This window comes from Camellia sinensis, unplaced genomic scaffold (assembly GCF_055761805.1).
Source record: "Camellia sinensis isolate YWXY unplaced genomic scaffold, ASM5576180v1 Unanchor4, whole genome shotgun sequence".
Lineage (NCBI taxonomy): Eukaryota > Viridiplantae > Streptophyta > Magnoliopsida > Ericales > Theaceae > Camellia > Camellia sinensis.
In genome coordinates, this window is record NW_028129277.1 from 112,389 (window position 1) to 131,543 (window position 19,155).

The following is a 19,155-nucleotide window of genomic DNA, read 5'->3' on the forward strand; positions in this document are numbered from 1 at the left end:
TTGCGCAGTTTGCATGCATTTTATCGCGCTATCCTGCGCACCTTATGGCACTGTTTTGTGCACATTACTTGTATTTTGCATGCATTTTATCGCGCTATCTTGCGCACCTCCTCGCGCTGTTTTCTGCACATTACTTGCATTTTGCATGCATTTTATAGCGCTATCTTGCGCACCTCACTGCACTGTTTTACGCACATTACTTGCATTTTGCACGAATTTTATCGCGCTATCTTTTTTTTTTTTTTTTGGGTAAGTAAGTCATAAAATAAAAACAGTAAAGTGTACAAGTTTACAAGGGGCATACCCCAGGTACGCCCTACAACAAATAATAAAAAAACAACAGAAACTACCACTACAACAGAAAACAACAGACAACACCAAATACACATGATCCCCCACTTTGCCCATATATCCTTTTTGTCCCCAAGTAACCCCTACCATCAGAGACAATAGATGGAAACTTGGGGTGGATATATGGGCATTTTATCGCGCCATCTTGCGCACCCCACTGTGCAGTTTTGTGCACACTACTTGCATTTTGCATGCATTTTATCAACCCATCTTGCGCACCTCATTGCGCTGTTTTGTGCACAATACTTGCATTTTGCATGCATTTTATCCCGCTATCTTGCGCACCTCATTGCACTATTTTGTACACATTACTTGCATTTTGCATACATTTTATCGCGCTATCTTGCGAACCTCATCGCGCTGTTTTCTGCACATTACTTGCATTTTGCTTGCATTTTATCGCGCTATCTTGCGCACCTCAATGCACTATTTTAGGCACATTACATGCATTTTGCCCGCATATTATCGTGCTATCGTGCGCACCTCATTGCGCAGCTTTGTGCACACTACTTGCATTTTGCATTCATTTTATCGCGCCATCCTGCGCACCTCATTGCGCAGTTTTGTGCACACTACTTGCATTTTGCATGCATTTTGTCGCGCTATCTTGTGCACCTCATTGCACTATTTTGTGCACATTACTTACATTTTGCACGCATTTTATCGCGCTATCTCGCGCACCTCATTGCGCAGTTTTGTGCACACTACTTGCATTTTGCATGCATTTTATCGCGCCATCTTGCGCACCTCATTGTGCAGTTTTGTGCACATTACTTGCATTTTGCATGCATTTTATCGGGCTATCTTGTGCACGTCATCGGGCTGTTTTCTGCACATTATTTGCATTTTGCATGCATTTTATCGCGCTATCTTGCGCACCTCAATGCACTATTTTGTGCACAGTACTTACATTTTGCACGCATTTTATCGCGCTATCTTGCGCACCTCATTGCGCAGTTTTGTGCACACTACTTGCATTTTGCATGCATTTTATCGCGATATCTTGCGTACCTCGTCGCACTGTTTTGTGCACATTAGTTGCATTTTGCACGCATTTTATCGCGCTATCTTGCGCACCTCATTGCGCTGTTTTGTGCACACTACTTGCATTTTGCAAGCATTTTATCGCGGAATCATGCGCACCCCATTGCGCCGTTTTGTGCACAATACTTGCATTTTGCATGCATTTTATCGCGCCATCTTGCGCACCCCATTGCACTGTTTTGTGCACATTACTTGCATTTTGCACGCATTTTATCGCGCTATCTTGCGCCCTCATTGCGCAGTTTTGTGCACACTACTTGCATTTTGCATGCATTTTATCGCGCCATCATACGCACCTCATTTCACAGTTTTGTGCACACTACTTGCATTTTGCAGGCATTTTATCGCGCTATCTTGCGTACCTCATTGCACTATTTTGTGCCCATTACTTACATTTTGCACGCATTTTATCGCGCCATCTTGCGCACATCATTGCGCAGTTTTGTGCACAATACTTGCACTTTGCATGCATTTTATCGCGCCATCTTGCGCACCTCATTGCGCAGTTTTGTGCACACTACTTGCATTTTGCATGCATTTTATCAAGCTATCTTACGCACCTCATTGCACTATTTTGTGCACATTACTTGCATTTTGCACGCATTTTATCGCGCTGTCTTGCGCACCTCATTGCGCAGTTTTGTGCACACTACTTGCATTTTGTCGCGATATCTTGCGCACCTCGTCGCACTGTTTTGTGCACATTACTTACATTTTGCACGCATTTCATCGCGCTATCTTGTGCACCTCATTGCATAGTTTTGTGCACACTACTTGCATTTTGCATGCATTTTATCGCGGCATATTGCGCACCCCATTGCGCAGTTTTGTGCACACTACTTGCATTTTGCATGCATTTTATCGCGCCATCTTGCGCACCTCATCGCGCAGTTTCGTGCACACTACTTGCATTTTGCATGCATTTTATCGCGCTATCTTTCGCACCTCATTGCACTGTTTTGTGCACATTACTTGCATTTCGCATTCATTTTATCGCGCTATCTTGCGCACCTCAGCGCGTTGTTTTCTACACATTACTTGCATTTTGCATGCATTTTATCGCACTATCTAACGCACCTCACTGCACTGTTTTACGCACATTACTTGCATTTTGCACGCATTTTATCGCGGTATCTTGCGCACCTCATTGCGCATTTTTGTGCACACTGCTCGCATTTTGCATGAATTTTATCGCGCCATCTTGCGCAACTCATTGCGCTATTTTGTGCACAATACTTGCATTTTGCATGCATTTTATCGCGCTATGTTGCGCACCTCGTTCCACTGTTTTGTGCACATTACTTGCATTTTGCATACATTTTATCGCGATATCTTGCGAACCTGATCGCGCTGTTTTCTGCACATTGCTTGCATTTTGCATGCACTTTATCGCGCTATCTTGCGCAGCTCATTGCACTGTTTTAGGTACAGTACTTGCATTTTGCACGGATTTTATCGCGCTATCTTGCGCACCTCATTGCGCAGTTTTGTGCACAATACTTAAATTTTGCATGCATTTTATCGCGCCATCTTGCGCATCTCATTCCATTGTTTTGTGCACAACACTTGCATTTTGCATGCATTTTATCGTGCTATCTTGCGCACCTGATTGCACTGTTTTGTGCACATTACTTGCAGTTTGCATACATTTTATCGCGCTATCTTACGAACCTCATCGCGCTGTTTTCTGCACATTACTTGCATTTCGCATGCATTTTATTGCGCTATCTTGCGCAACTCATTGCACTGTTTTTGGTACATTGCTTGCATTTTGCACGCATTTTATCGCGCTATCTTGCGCACCTCATTGCGCAGTTTTGTGCACACTACTTGCATTTTGCATGCATTTTGTCGCGCCATCTTGCGCACCTCATTGCGCTGTTTTGTGCCCAATACTTGCATTTTGCATGCATTTTATCGCGCTATCTTGCGCACCTCGTTGCACTGTTTTGTGCACATGACTTGCATATTGCATACATTTTATCGCGCTATCTTGCGAACCTCATCGCGCTGTTTTCTGCACATTGCTTCCATTTTGCATGCACTTTATCGCGCTATCTTGCGCACCTCATTGCACTATTTTAGGTACATTACTTGCATTTTGCACGCATTTTATCGCGCTATCTTGTGCCCTCATTGCGCAGTTTTGTGCACACTACTTGCATGTTGCATGCATTATCGCGCCATCATACGCACCTCATTTCACAGTTTTGTGCACACTACTTGCATTTTGCATGCATTTTATCGCGCTATCTTGCGCAACTCATTGCACTATTTTGTGCCCATTACTTACATTTTGCACGCATTTTATCGCGCCATCTTGCGCACCTCATTGCGCAGTTTTGTACACAATACTTGCACTTTGCATGCATTTTATCGCGCCATCTTGCGCACCTCATTGCGCAGTTTTGTGCACACTACTTGCATTTTGCATGCATTTTATCAAGCTATCTTACGCACTTCATTGCACTATTTTGTGCACATTACTTGCATTTTGCATGCATTTTATCGCGCTGTCTTGCGCACCTCATTGCGCAGTTTTGTGCACACTACTTGCATTTTACATGCATTTTGTCGCGATATCTTGCGCACCTCGTCGCACTGTTTTGTGCACATTACTTACATTTTGCACGCATTTCATCGCGCTATCTTGTGCACCTCATTGCATAGTTTTGTGCACACTACTTGCATTTTGCATGCATTTTATCGCGCCATCTTGCGCACCTCATCGCGCAGTTTCGTGCACACTACTTGCATTTTGCATGCATTTTATCGCGCTATCTTTCGCTTCTCATTGCACTGTTTTGTGCACATTACTTGCATTTTGCATTCATTTTATCGCGCTATCTTGCGCACCTCATTGCGCAGTTCTGTGCACACTATTTGCATTTTGCATGCATTTTATCGCGCCATCTTGCGCACCTCATTGCGATGTTTTGTGCACAATACTTGCATTTTGCATGCTTTTTATGGCGCTATCTTGCGCACCTCATTGCGCTGTTTTGTGCACATTACTTGCATTTTGCACGCATTTTATCGCGCTATCTTGCGCACCTCATCGCGCTGTTTTCTACACATTACTTGCATTTTGCATGCATTTTATCGCGCTATCTAACGCACCTCACTGCACGGTTTTACGCACATTACTTGCATTTTGCACGCATTTTATCGCGCTGTCTTGCGCACCTCATTGCGCAGTTTTGTGCACACTACTTGCATTTTGCATGCATTTTATCGCGCCATCTTACGCAACTCATTGCGCTGTTTTGTGCACACTACTTGCATTTTGCATGCATTTTATCGCGCTATCTTGCGCATCTCAATGCGCAGTGCTGTGCACACTACTTGCATTTTGCATGCGTTTTATCGCGCCATCTTGCGTACCTCATTGTGCTGTTTTGTGCACAACACTTGCATTTTGCATGCATTTTATCGCGCTATCTTGCGCACCTGATTGCACTGTTTTGTGCACATTACTTGCATTTTGCGTACATTTTATCGCGGTATCTTGCGAACCTCATCGCGCTGTTTTCTGCACATTACTTGCATTTTGCAAGCATTTTATCGCGCTATCTTGCGCACCTCATTGCCCTGTTTTGTGCACATTACTTGCATTTTGCATGCATTTTATCGCGCTATCTTGCTCAACTCGTTGCGCAGTTTTGTGCACACTACTTTGCATTTTGCATGCATTTTATGGCGCCATCTTGCGCACCTCATTGCGCAGTTTTGTGCACACTAATTGCATTTTGCATGCATTTTATCGCGCTATCTTGCGCCCCTGATTGCACTGTTTTGGGCACATTACTTGCATTTTGCATACATTTTATCGCGATATCTTGCGAACCTCATCGCGCTGTTTTCTGCACATTACTTGCATTTTGAATGCATTTTATCGCGCTATCTTGCGCACCTCATTGCCCTGTTTTGTGCACACTACTTGCATTTTGCACGCATTTTATCGCGCCATCCTGCGCACATCTTTGCGCAGTTTTGTGCACACTACTTTCATTTTTCTTACATTTTATCGCGATATCTTGCGCACCTCGTCGCACTGTTTTGTGCACATTACTTGCATTTTGAACGCATTTTATCGCGCTATCATTCGCACCTCATTGCGCAGTTTTGTGCACACTACTTGCATTTTGCATGCATTTTATCGCACCATCTTGCGCACCTCGTTGCGTAGTTTGGTGCACACTACTTGCATTTTGCACGGATTTTATCGCGCCATCTTGCGCACCTCATTGCGCAGTTTTGTGCACACTACTTGCATTTGGCACGCATTTTATCGCGCTATCTTGCGCACCTCATTGCGCAGTTTTGTGCACACTACTTCCATTTTGCATGCTACTTGCGTTTTGCATGCATTTTATAGCGCCATCTTGCGCACCTCATTGCCCAGTTTTCTGCACACTAGTTGCATTTTGCATGCATTTTATCAAGCTATCTTACGCACCTCATTGCACTGTTTTGTGCACATTACTTGCATTTTGCATGCATTTTATCGCGCTATCTTGCGCACCTCATCGTGTTGTTTTCTGCACATTACTTGCATTTTGAATGCATTTTATCGCGCTATCTTGCGCACCTCATTGCACTGTTTTATGCACATTCCTTGCATTTTGCACGCATTTTATCGCGCTATCATGCGCACCTCATTGCGTAGTTTTGTACACTCTACTTGCATTTTGCATGCATTTTATCGCGCCATTTTGCGCACCTCATTGCGCAGTTTTGTGCACACTACCTGCATTTTGCATGCATTTTATGAAGCTATCTTACGCACCTCTTTGCACTGTTTTGGGCACAATACTTGCATTTTGCATGCATTTTATCGCGCTATCTTGCGCACCTCATCGCGCTGTTTTCTGCACATTACTTGCATTTTGCATGCATTTTATCGCGCTATCTTGCGCACCTCATTGCGCAGTTTTGTGCACACTACTTGCATTTTGCATGCATTTTATCGCGCCATCTTGCGCAACTCATTGCGCAGTTTTGTGCACACTACTTGCATTTTGCATGCATTTTATCAAGCTGTCTTACCCACCTCATTGCACTGTTTTGTGCACATTACTTGCATTTTGCGTGCATTTTATCGCGCTATTTTGCGCACCTCATTGTCCTGTTTTGTGCACATTACTTGCATTTTGCACGCAATTTATCGCGCGATCTTTCGCACCTCGTTGCGCAGTTTTGTGCACACTACTTGCATTTTGCATGCATTTTATCGCGCCATCTTGCGCACCTCCTTGCGCAGTTTTGTGCACACTACTTGCATTTTGCATGCATTTTATCGCGCTATCTTGCGCACCTCATTGCCCTGTTTTGTGCACATTACTTCCATTTTGCAAGCATTTTATCGCGCTATCTTGCGCACCTCATGGCACTGTTTTGTGCACATTACTTGCATTTTGCATGCATTTTATCGCGCTATCTTGCGCACCTCATCGCGCTATTTTCTGCACACTACTTGCATTTTGCATGCATTTTATCGCACTATCTTACGCACCTCACTGCACTGTTTTACGCACATTACTTGCATTTTGCAGGCATTTTATCACGCTATCTTGCGCACCTCATCGCGTTGTTTTCTGCACATTACTTGCATTTTCTCGCGCTATCTTGCGCACCTCATTGCACTGTTTTATGCACATTACTTGCATTTTGGACGCCTTTTATGGCGCTATCTTGCGCACCTCATTGCGCAGTTTTGTGCACACTACATGCATTTTGCATGCATTTTATCGCGCTATCTTGCGCACCTCATTGCACTATTTTGTGCACATTACTTGCGTTTTGCACGCATTTTATCGCGCTATCTTGCGCACCTCATTGCGCAGTTTTGTGCACACTACTTGCATTTTGCATGCATTTTATCGGGCCATCTTGCGAACCTCATTGCGTAGTTTTGTGCACACTACTTGCATTTTGCATGCATTTTATCACGCTATCTTGCGCACCTCTTTGCCCTGTTTTGTGGACATTACTTACATTTTGCACGCATTTTGTCGCGCTATCTTGCGCACCCCATTGCGCAGTTTTGTGCACACTACTTGCATTTTGCATGCATCTTATCGCACCATCTTGTGCACCTCATCGCGCAGTTTTGCCCACACAACTTGCATTTTGCATGCATTTTATCGCGCTATCGTGCGTACCTCACTGCACTGTTTTACGCACATTACTTGCATTTTGCACGTATTTTATCGCGGTATCTTACGCACCTCATTGCGCAGTTTTGTGCACACTACTTGCATTTTCCATGCATTTTATCGTGCCATCTTGCGCATCTCAGTGCGCTGTTTTGTGCACAATACTTGCATTTTGCATGCATTTTATCGCGCTATCCTGTGCACCTCATTGCACTGTTTCGTGCACATTACTTGCATTTAGCATACATTTTATCGCGCTATGTTACGAACCTCATCACGCTGTTTTCTGCACATTACTGGCATTTTGCATGCATTTTATCGCACTATCTTGCGCACCTCTTTGCCCTGTTTTGTGCACATTACTTGCATTTTGCACGCATTTTATCGCGCTACCTTGCGCACCGCATTGCGCAATTTTGTGCACACCAGTTGCATTTTGCATGCATTTTATCGCGCCATTTTGCGGACAACATTGCGCCGTATTCTGCACACTGCTTGCATCCTGCATGCATTTTATCGCGCCATCTTGCGCACCTCATCGCGCAGTTTTGCGCACACTACTTGCATTTTGCATGCATTTTATCGCGCTATCTTGCGCACCTCATTGCACTGTTTTGTGCACATTGCTTGCATTTTGCACTGTTTTAGGCACCTTACTTGCATTTTGCACGCATTTTATCGCGCTATCTTGCGTACCTCATTGCGCTGTTTTGTACACACTACTTGCATTTTGCATGCATTTTACCGCGCTATCTTGCGCACCACAATGCACTGTTTTCTGCACATTACTTGCATTTTGCCTGCAGTTTATCGCGCTATCTTGCGCACCTCATCGCGTTGTTTTCTTCACATTACTTGCATTTTGCATGCATTTTATCGCGCTATCTTGCGCAGCTCACTGCACTGTTTTACGCACATTACTTGCATTTTGCACGCATTTTATCGCGTTATCTTGCGCAGCTCACTGCACTGTTTTACGCACACTACTTGCATTTTGCATGCATTTTATCGCGCTATCTTGCGCACCTCATTGCACGATTTTGTGCACATTACTTACATTTTGCACGCATTTTATCGCGCTATCTTGCGCACCTCATTGCGCAGTTTTGTGCACACTACTTGCATTTTGCATGCATTTAATCGCGCCATCTTGCGCACCTCATTGCGCAGTTTTGTGCACACTACTTGCATTTCGCATGCATTTTATCAAGCTATCTTACGCACCTCATTGCCCTGTTTTGTGCACATTACTTGCATTTTGCATGCATTTTATCGCGCTATCTTGCGCACCTCATCGCGCTGTTTTCTACATATTACTTGTATTTTGCATGCATTTTATCGCGCTATCTTGCGCACCTCATTGCCCTGTTTTGTGCACACTACTTGCATTTTGCACGCATTTTATCGCGCGATCTTGCGCACGTCGTTGCGCAGTTTTGTGCACACTACTTGCATTTCGAATGCATTTTATCGCGCCATCTTGCGCATCTCCTTGCGCAATTTTGTGTACACTACTTGCAATTTGCATGCATTTTATCGCGCTATCTTGCGCACCTCATTGCACTGTTTTGTGCACATTACTTACATCTTGCAAGCATTTTATCGCGCTATCTTGCGCACCTCATGGCACTGTTTTGTGCACATTACTTGCATTTTGCATGCATTTTATCGCGCTATCTTGCGCACCTCATCGCGCTATTTTCTGCACATTACTTGCATTTTGCATGCATTTTATCACACTATCTTACGCACCTCACTGCACTGTTTTACGCACATTACTTGCATTTTGTACACATATTATCACGCTATCTTGCGCACCTCATCGCGCTGTTTTCTGCACATTACTTGCATGTTGCATGCATTTTATCGCGCTATCTTGCGCACCTGATTGCACTGTTTTATGCACATTACTTGCATTTTGCACGCATTTTATGGCGCTATCTTGCGCACCTCATTGCCCTGTTTTGTGCACTCTACAAGCATTTTGCATGCATTTTACCGCGCCATCTTGCGCACCTCATTGCTCAGTTTTGTGCACACTACTTCCATTTTGCATGAATTTTATCGCGCTATCTTGCGCACCTCATTGCCCTGTTTTGTGCACACTACTTGCATTTTGCACGAATTTTATCGCGCCATCTTGCGCACCTCGTTGCGCAGCTTTGTGCAAACTACTTCCATTTATCATGCATTTTATCACGATATCTTGCGCACCCCGTCGCACTGTTTTGTGCACATTACATGCATTTTGCACGAATTTTATCGCGCTATCTTACGCACCTCGTTGCGCAGTTTTGGGCACACTACTTGCATTTTGCATGCATTTTATCGCGCTATATTGCGCACCACATTGCGCAGTTTTGTGCACACTACTTGCATTTTGCATGCATTTTATCGCGATATCTTGCGTACCTCGTCGCACTGTTTTGTGCACATTACTTGCATTTTGCACGCATTTTATCGCGTTATCTTGTGCACCTCATTGCGCAGTTTTATGCACACTACTTGCATTTTGCATGCATTTTATCGCGCCATCTTGCGCACCCCATTGTGTAGTTTTGTGCACACTAGTTGCATTTCGCATGCATTTTATCGCGCTGTCTTACGCACCTCACTGCACTGTTTTACGCACATTACTTGCATTTTGCACGCATTTTATCGCGCTATCTTGCGCACCTCATTGGACTGTTTTGTGAACAATACTTACATTTTGCACGCATTTTATCGCGCTATCTTGCGCACCTCATTGCGTAGTTTTGTGCACACTACTTGCATTTTGCATGCATTTTATCGCGATATCTTGCGCACCTCGTCACACTGTTTTGTGCACATTACTTGCATTTTGCACGCATTTTATCGCGCTATCTTGCGCACCTCCTTGCGCAGTTTTGTGCACACTACTTGCATTTTGTAGGCATTTTGTCGCGCCATCTTGCGCACCTCATTGCGCAATTTTGTGCACACTACTTCCATTTTTCATGCATTTTATCGCGATATCTTGTGCACCTCGTCGCACTGTTTTGTGCACATTACTGGCATTTTGCACGCATTTTATCGCGCTATCTTGTGCACCTCATAGCGCCGTTTTGTGCACAATCCTTGCATTTGGCATGCATTTTATCGCGCCATCTTGCGCACCCCATTGCGCAGTTTTATGCACAGTGCTTGTATTTTGCATGCATTGTATCGCGCCATCTTGCACACCTCATCGCGCAGTTTTGTGCACACTACTTGCATTTTGCATGCATTTTATCCCGCTATCTTGTGCACCTCATTGCGCAGTTTTGTGCACATTACTTGCATTTTGCATGCATTTATCGGGCTATCATGCGCACCTCATCGCGCTGTTTTCTGCACATTACTTGCATTTTGCATGCATGTTATCGCGTTATCTTGCGCACCTCACTGCACTGTTTTACGCACATTACTTGCATTTTGCACGCATTTTATCGCGCTATCTTGCGCACCTCATTGCGCAGTTTTGTGCACACTACTTGCATTTTGCATGCAATTTATCGCGCCATCTTGAACACCTCATTGCGCTGTTTTGTGCACAATACTTGCATTTTGCATGCATTTTATCGCGCTATCTTGCGCACCTCAGTGCACTGTTTTGTGCACAATACTTGCATTTTGCATACATTTTATCGCGCTATCTTGCGAACCTCGTCGCGCTGTTTTCTGCACATTACTTGCATGTTACATGCACTTTATCCCGCTATCTTGCGCACCTCATTGCACTGTTTTAGGTACATTACTTGCATTTTGCACGCATTTTATCGCGCTATCTTGCGCACCACATTGCGCCGTTTTGTGCACACTACTTGCATTTTGCATGCATTTTATCGCGCTATCTTGCGCACCTCATTGCCCAGTTTTGTGCACACTACTTGCATTTTGCATGCATTTTATCAAGCTATCTTACGTACCTCATTGCACTGTTTTGTGCACAATACTTGCATTTTGCATGCATTTTATCGCGCTATCTTGCACACCTCATCGCACTATTTTCTGCACATTACTTGCATTTTGCATGCATTTTATCGCGCTATCTTGCGCGCCTCATTGCCCTGTTTTGTGCACATTACTTGCATTTTGAACGCAATTTATCGCGCAATCATGCGCACCTCGTTGCGCAGTTTTGTGCACACTACTTGCATTTTGCATGCATTTTATCGCGCCATCTTGCGCACCTCATTGCGCAGTTTTGTGCACACTACTTGCATTTTGCATGCATTTTATCGCTATCTTGCGCACCTCATCGCGCTGTTTTCTGCACATTACTTGCATGTTGCATGCATTTTATCGCGCTATCTTGCGCACCTGATTGCACTGTTTTATGCACATTACTTGCATTTTGCACGCATTTTATGGCGCTATCTTGCGCACCTCATTGCCCTGTTTTGTGCACTCTACAAGCATTTTGCATGCATTTTATCGCGCCATCTTGCGCACCTCATTGCTCAGTTTTCTGCACACTACTTCCATTTTGCATGAATTTTATCGCGCTATCTTGCGCACCTCATTGCCCAGTTTTGCGCACATTACTTGCATTTTGCACGCTTTTTACCGCGCTATCTTGCGCACCTCATTGCGCAGTTTTGTGCACACTACTTGCATTTTGCACGAATTTTATCGGGCCATCTTGCGCACCTCGTTGCGCAGCTTTGTGCAGACTACTTCCATTTATCAGGCATTTTATCGCGATATCTTGCGCACCTCGTCGCACTGTTTTGTGCACGTTACATGCATTTTGCACGCATTTTATCGCGCTATCTTACGAATCTCGTTGCGCAGTTTTGGGCACACTACTTGCATTTTGCATGCATTTTATCGCGCTATCTTGCGCACCTCATTGCGCAGTTTTGTGCACACTACTTGCATTTTGTAGGCATTTTATCGCGATATCTTGCGTACCTCGTCGCACTGTTTTGTGCACATTACTTGCATTTTGCACGCATTTTATCGCGTTATCTTGCGCACCTCATTGCGCAGTTTTATGCACACTACTTGCATTTTGCATGCATTTTATCGCGCCACCTTGCGCACCTCATCGCTCAGTTTTGTGCACACTACTTGCATTTTGCATGCATTTTATCCCGCTATCTTGCGCACCTCATTGCGCAGTTTTGTGCACGTTACTTGCATTTTGCATGCATTTTATCGAGCTATCATGCGCACCTCATCGCGCTGTTTTCTGCACATTACTTGCATTTTGCATGCATGTTATCGCGCTATCTTGCGCACCTCACTGCACTGTTTTACGCACATTACTTGCATTTTGCACGCATTTTATCGCGCTATCTTGCGAACCTCGTCGCGCTGTTTTCTGCACATTACTTGCATGTTGCATGCATTTTATCCCGCTATCTTGCGCACCTCATTGCACTGTTTTAGGTACATTACTTGCATTTTGCATGCATTTTATCGCGCAATCTTGCGCACCACATTGCACCGTTTTGTGCACACTACTTGCATTTTGCATGCATTTTATCGCGCCATCTTGCGCACCTCATTACGTTGTTTTGTGCACACTACTTGCATTTTGCATGCATTTTGTCGCGCTATCTTGCGCACCTCATTGCCCAGTTTTGTGCACACTACTTGCAATTTGCATGCATTTTATCAAGCTATCTTACGCACCTCATTGCACTGTTTTGTGCACAATACTTGCATTTTGAATGCATTTTATCGCGCTGTCTTGCGCGCCTCATTGCCCTGTTTTGTGCACATTACTTGCATTTTGAACGCATTTTATCGCGCAATCATGCGCACCTCGTTGCGCAGTTTTGTGCACACTACTTGCATTTTGCATGCATTTTATCGCGCCATCTTGCGCACCTCATTGCGCAGTTTTGTGCACACTACTTGCATTTTGCATGCATTTTATCGCGCTATCTTGCGCACCTCATCGCGCTGTTTTCTGCACATTACTTGCATGTTACATGCATTTTATCGCGCTATCTTGCGCACCTGATTGCACTGTTTTATGCACATTACTTGCATTTTGCACGCATTTTATGGCGCTATCTTGCGCACCTCATTACCCTGTTTTGTGCACTCTACAAGCATTTTGCATGCATTTTACAGCGCCATCTTGCGCACCTCATTGCTCAGTTTTCTGCACACTACTTCCATTTTGCATGAATTTTATCGCGCTATCTTGCGCACCTCATTGCCCTGTTTTGTGCACATTACTCGCATTTTGCACGCTTTTTATCGCGCTATCTTGCGCACCTCATTGCGCAGTTTTGTGCACACAACTTGCATTTTGCACGAATTTTATCGCGCCATCTTGCGCACCTCGTTGCGCAGCTTTGTGCAGACTACTTCCATTTATCATGCATTTTATCACGATATCTTGCGCACCTCGTCGCACTGTTTTGTGCACATTACATGCATTTTGCACGCATTTTATCGCACTATCTTACGAACCTCGTTGCGCAGTTTTGGGCACACTACTTGCATTTTGCATGCATTTTATCGCGCTATCTTGCGCACCTCATTGCGCAGTTTTGTGCACACTACTTGCATTTTGCAGGCATTTTATCGCGATATCTTGCGTACCTCGTTGCACTGTTTTGTGCACACTATTTGCATTTTGCACGCATTTTATCGTGATATCTTGCGTACCTCGTCGCACTGTTTTGTGCACATTACTTGCATTTTGCACGCATTTTATCGCGTTATGTTGCGCACCTCATTGCGCAGTTTTATGCACACTACTTGCATTTTGCATGCATTTTATCGCGCCACCTTGCGCACCTCATCGCGCAGTTTTGTGCACACTACTTGCATTTTGCATGCATTTTATCCCGCTATCTTGCGCACCTCATTGCGCAGTTTTGTGCACATTACTTGCATTTTGCATGCGTTTTATCGAGCTATCATGCGCACCTCATCGTGCTGTTTTCTGCACATTACTTGCATTTTGCATGCATGTTATCGCGCTATCTTGCGCACCTCACTGCACTGTTTTACGCACATTACTTGCATTTTGCACGCATTTTATCGCGCTATCTTGCGCACCTCATTGCGCAGTTTTGTGCACACTACTTGCATTTTGCATGCAATTTGTCGCGCCATCTTGAGCTCCTCATTGCGCTGTTTTGTGGACAATACTTGCATTTTGCATGCATTTTATCGCGCTATCTTGCGCACCTCATTGCACTGTTTTGTGCACAATACTTGCATTTTGCATACATTTTATCGCGCTATCTTGCGAACCTCGTCGCGCTGTTTTCTGCACATTACTTGCATGTTGCATGCATTTTATCCCGCTATCTTGCGCACCTCATTGCACTGTTTTAGGTACATTACTTGCATTTTGCACGCATTTTATCGCGCTATCTTGCGCACCACATTGCGCCGTTTTGTGCACACTACTTGCATTTTGCATGCATTTTATCGCGCCATCTTGCGCACCTCATTACGCTGTTTTGTGCACACTACTTGCATTTTGCATGCATTTTGTCGCGCTATCTTGCGCACCTCATTGCCCATTTTTGTGCACACTACTTGCATTTTGCATGCATTTTATCAAGATATCTTACACACCTCATTGCACTGTTTTGTGCACAATACTTGCATTTTGCATGCATTTTATCGCGCTATCTTGCACACCTCATCGTACTGTTTTCTGCACATTACTTGCATTTTGCATGCATTTTATCGCGCTATCTTCGCGCCTCATTGCCCCGTTTTGTGCACATTAATTGCATTTTGAACGCATTTTATCGCGCAATCATGCGCACCTCGTTGCGCAGTTTTGTGCACACTACTTGCATTTTGCATGCATTTTATCGCGCCCTCTTGCACACCTCATTGCGCAGTTTTCTGCACACTACTTGCATTTTGCATGCATTTTATCGCGCTATCTTGCGCACCTCATTGCCCTATTTTGTGCACATTACTTACATTTTGCACGCATTTTATCGCGCTATCTTGCGCACCTCGTTGCGCAGTTTTGTGCACACTACTTGCATTTTGCATGCATTTTGTCGCGCCATCTTGCGCACCTCATTGCGCAGTTTTGTGCACACTACTTGCATTTTGCATGTATTTTATCAAGCTATCTTACGCACCTCATTGCACTGTTTTGTGCATATTACTTGCATTTTGCATGCATTTTATCGCGCCATCTTGCGCACCTCATCGGGCAGTTTTGTGCACACTACTTGCATTTTGCATGCATTTTATCGCGCCATCTTGCGCACCTCATCGCGGAGTTTTGTGCACACTACTTGCATTTTGCATGCATTTTATCGCGCTATGTTGCGCACCTCATTGCACTATTTTGTGCACATTACTTACATTTTGCACGCATTTTATCGCGCTATCTTGCGCACCTCATTGCGCAGTTTTGTGCACACTACTTGCATTTTGCATGCATTTTATCGCGCTATCTTGCGCACCTCATTGCACTGTTTTGTGCACAATACTTGCATTTTGCATACATTTTATCGCGCTATCTTGCGAACCTCGTCGCGCTGTTTTCTGCACATTACTTGCATGTTGCATGCATTTTATCCCGCTATCTTGCGCACCTCATTGCACTGTTTTAGGTACATTACTTGCATTTTGCACGCATTTCATCGCGCTATCTTGCGCACCACATTGCGCCGTTTTGTGCACACTACTTGCATTTTGCATGCATTTTATCGCGCCATCTTGCGCGCCTCATTACGCTGTTTTGTGCACACTACTTGCATTTTGCATGCATTTTGTCGCGCTATCTTGCGCACCTCATTGCCCATATTTGTGCACACTACTTGCATTTTGCATGCATTTTATCAAGATATCTTACGTACCTCATTGCACTGTTTTGTGCACAATACTTGCATTTTGCATGCATTTTATCGCGCTATCTTGCATACCTCATCGCACTATTTTCTGCACATTACTTGCATTTTGCATGCATTTTATCGCGCTATCTTCGCTCCTCGTTGCGCCGTTTTGTGCACATTACTTGCATTTTGAACGCATTTTATCGCGCAATCATGCGCACCTCGTTGCGCAGTTTTCTGCACACTACTTGCATTTTGCATGCATTTTATCGCGCCCTCTTGCACACCTCATTGCGCAGTTTTCTGCACACTACTTGCATTTTGCATGCATTTTATCGCGCTATCTTGCGCACCTCATTACACTATTTTGTGCACATTACTTACATTTTGTACGCATTTTATCGCGCTATCTTGCGCACCTCGTTGCGCAGTTTTGTGCACAATACTTACATTTTGCATGCATTTTGTCGCGCCATCTTGCGCACCTCATTGCGCAGTTTTGTGCACACTACTTGCATTTTGCATGTATTTTATCAAGCTATCTTACGCACCTCATTGCACTGTTTTGTGCATATTACTTGCATTTTGCATGCATTTTATCGCGCCATCTTGCGCACCTCATCGTGCAGTTTTGTGCACACTACTTGCATTTTGCATGCATTTTATCGCGCCATCTTGCGCACCTCATCGCGCAGTTTTGTGCACACTACTTGCATTTTGCATGCATTTTATCGCGCTATGTTGCGCACCTCATTGCACTATTTTGTGCACATTACTTACATTTTGCACGCATTTTATCGCGCTATCTTGCGCACCTCGTTGCGCAGTTTTGTGCACAATACTTACATTTTGCATGCATTTTGTCGCGCCATCTTGCGCACCTCATTGCGCAGTTTTGTGCACACTACTTGCATTTTGCATGTATTTTATCAAGCTATCTTACGCACCTCATTGCACTGTTTTGTGCATATTACTTGCATTTTGCATGCATTTTATCGCGCCATCTTGCGCACCTCATCGCGCAGTTTTGTGCACACTACTTGCATTTTGCATGCATTTTATCGCGCCATCTTGCGCACCTCATCGCGCAGTTTTGTGCACACTACTTGCATTTTGCATGCATTTTATCGCGCTATGTTGCGCACCTCATTGCACTATTTTGTGCACATTACTTACATTTTGCACGCATGTTATCGCGCTATCTTGCGCACCTCATTGCGCAGTTTTGTGCACACTACTTGCATTTTGCATGCATTTTATCGCGCCATCTTGCGCACCTTATTGCGCAGTTTTGTGCACACTACTTGCATTTTGCATGCATTTTCTCAAGCTATCTTACGCACCTCATTCCACTGTTTTGTGCACATTACTTGCTTTTGCATGCATTTTATCGCGTTATCTTGCGCACCTCATTGCCCTGTTTTGTGCACATTACTGGCATTTTGCACGCATTTTATCGCGCGATCTTGCGCACCTCGTTGCGCAATTTTGGGCACACTACTTGCATTTTGAATGCATTTTATCGCGCCATCTTGCGCACCTCCTTGCGCAGTTTTTTGCACACTACTTGCATTTTGCATGCATTTTATCGCGCTATCTTGCGCACCTCACTGCACTGTTTTGTGCACATTACTTACATTTTGCAAGCATTTTATCGCGCTATCTTGCGCACCTCATGGCACTGTTTTGTGCACATTACTTGCATTTTGCATGCATTTTATCGCGCTATCTTGTGCACCTCATCGCGCTGTTTTCTGCACATTACTTGCATTTTGCAGGCATTTTATCGCGCTATCTTACGCACCTCACTGCACAGTTTTATGCACATTACTTGCATTTTGCATGCATTTTATCACTCTATCTTGCGCACCTCATCGCGCTGTTTTCTGCACATTACTTGCACTTTGCACGCATTTTATGGCGCTATCTTGCGCACCTCATTGCGCAGTTTTGTGCACTCTACTAGCATTTTGCATGCATTTTATCGCGCCATCTTGCGCACCTCATTCCTCCGTTTTGTGCACACTACTTCCATTTTGCATGAATTTTATCGCGCTATCTTGCGCACCTCATTGCCCTATTTTGTGCACATTACTTGCATTTTGCACGCATTTTATCGCGCTATCTTGCGCACCTCATTGCGCAGTTTTGTGCACACTAATTGCATTTTGCATGCATTTTATCGCGCCATCGTGCAAACCTCATTGCGCAGTTTTGTGCACACTACTTGCATTTTGCATGCATTTTATCGCGCTATCTTGCGCACCTCATTGCACTGTTTTGTGCACATTACTTACATTTTGCACGCATTTTATCGCGCTATCTTGCGCACCCCATTGCGCAGTTTTGTGCACACTACTTGCATTTTGCATGCAATTTATCGCACCATCTTGCGCACCATATCGCGCTGTTTTGTGCACACTACTTGCATTCTGCATGCATTTTATCGCGCTATCTTGCGCACCTCACTGCAATGTTTTACACACATTACATGCATTTTGCACATATTTTATCACGGTATCTTGCGCACCTCATTGCGTAGTTTTGTGCACACTACTTGCATTTTGCATGCATTTTATCGCGCCATCTTGCGCATCTCATTGAGCTATTTTGTGCACAATACTTGCATTTTGCATGCATTTTATCGCGGTATCTTGCGCACCTCATTGCGCAGTTTTGTGCACACTACTTGCGTTTTGCATGCATTTTATCGCGCTATCTTGCGCACCTCATTGCACTGTTTTGTGCACATTACTTACATTTTGCACGCATTTTATCGCGCTATCTTGCACACCCCATTGCGCAGTTTTGTGCAC